The sequence below is a fragment of the Arachis stenosperma genome, chromosome 10 (assembly GCF_014773155.1).
Source record: "Arachis stenosperma cultivar V10309 chromosome 10, arast.V10309.gnm1.PFL2, whole genome shotgun sequence".
Taxonomy (NCBI): Eukaryota; Viridiplantae; Streptophyta; class Magnoliopsida; order Fabales; family Fabaceae; genus Arachis; species Arachis stenosperma.
In genome coordinates, this window is record NC_080386.1 from 72,782,264 (window position 1) to 72,784,223 (window position 1,960).

Below are 1,960 nucleotides of genomic sequence, written 5' to 3' on the forward strand. Positions count from 1 at the left end.
TATCCGCCAGATCAAGAAAAAACCTCGTTTCTCACACCTAAGGCAAATTATTGCTACATCGTGATGCCTTTCGGCCTTAAAAATGCAGGAGCCACTTATCAAAGGCTAATGAATAAAGTCTTCTCAGCGGAAGCAGGTAAATTCTTGGGCTTTATGCTCACACAAAGAGGAATCGAGGCAAATCCAGATAAATTCCAGGCCATACTCAACATGAAGAGCCCAACCTGCGTCAAAGAGGTACAACAACTCAATTGGAGATTGGCAGCCTTGTCCAGATTCCTAGCAGGGTCAGCAATAAGATCCCTCCCTTTCTACGCTATCTTAAAGAAGGGAAAGAACTTCGAATGGACAACGGAGTGTGAACAAGCCTTCTGAGACTTCAAAGAGTTCTTGGGACGACCACCTATCCTATCTCGACCACAAGAGGGAGAACCACTCATACTATACCTCACAGTAGGAAGTCGAGCGATAACTTCAGCACTAATTAAAGAATATGAAGAAGGACAACAACCTGTCTACTTCATCAGTAAAGCACTACAGGGGTCAGAGCTAAACTACCAGAAAATAGAAAAGTTTGCCTATGCTCTGATACTCACATCCCGACGACTTCGCCCATACTTCCAAGCGCATACCATTAAAGTTCGGACCAACCAACCCATAAAAGGGATATTGCAGAAAATAGATCTAGCAGGAAGAATCCTACAATGGGCAATCGAGTTGTCCGAGTTCGACCTCCAATACGAGGCACGGACAGCCATCAAATCATAACACCTGGCCGACTTCATTGCAGAATTCACAGACATCCCGAAAATCCCCATAGAGTGGAACATATACGTGGACAGATCCTCGAATAAAATAGGAAGTGGTGCGGGTGTGATAATCGAAAGCAACTAAGGAACTCAACTCGAGCTCTCCCTTAAATTCGGATTCTCGGCCTCAAACAACCTGGTGGAATACGAAGCACTATTAGCTGGTTTGAAGCTGGCTAGGGATGTTGGAGCTCAGAAACTCAACATCTACAGTGACTCACAAGTTATTACCTCACAAATAACAGGAAGCTACCAAGCCAAAGATCCGACCATGAAAAAATATTTGGATAAAACCAAAGAACAGCTCGGACAACTCGGGGAATATAGGATCTACCACATACCCCGTGAGCAAAATGCCCGAGCTGATGTACTTTCAAAATTAGCCAGCACCAAACTAGGGGGCAACAACAGAAGCCTCATTCAGGAGATACTGCAGAACCCGTCAATATCGGAAGAAGAAAAAGTCCTAGCCATAATAGGTCATGATCAAGGATGGATGACCCCCATAATTAACTACCTCAAAACAGAAGCACTCCCTACAGATGAAAAGGAGGCAAAGAGGTTGAAAAGGGAGGCACAGTACTACACTATCATAAACAACACACTATACAAAAGAGGGATCTCAACACCTTTGTTAAAATGCGTACCGACTTCTAATACAAAGGAAGTCTTGGAGGAAGTGCACAGCAGCATTTGTGGTAATCATCTCGGAGCGCAAGCTCTCACCAAAAAGGTACTCCGGGCGGGATTCTATTGGCCAACTCTACAAAAGGAAGCTACAGAATTTGTAAGGATATGCCTACCATGCCAGAAGCATGCCAACTTTCACATCGCCCCACTAGAAAAGCTCATCAGCGTGACCTCACCCTGGCCATTTGCAAAATGGGGACTCGACCTTCTCAAACCCTTTCCACAGGGATCGGGACAAGTAAAATTCCTCATAGTAGGAGTAAACTATTTCACAAAATGGATCGAGGCAGAACCCCTAGCCAACGCCACCGCCCAAAGAAGTCAAAAATTCCTATACAGGAACATTATTACGCGGTTTGGGGTACCATACTCCATCACCACAGACAACGGTACCCAATTTACAGATGCAGGCTTCAGAAAACTGGTGGCCGACTTGAACATAAAACACCAGTTCACCTCCG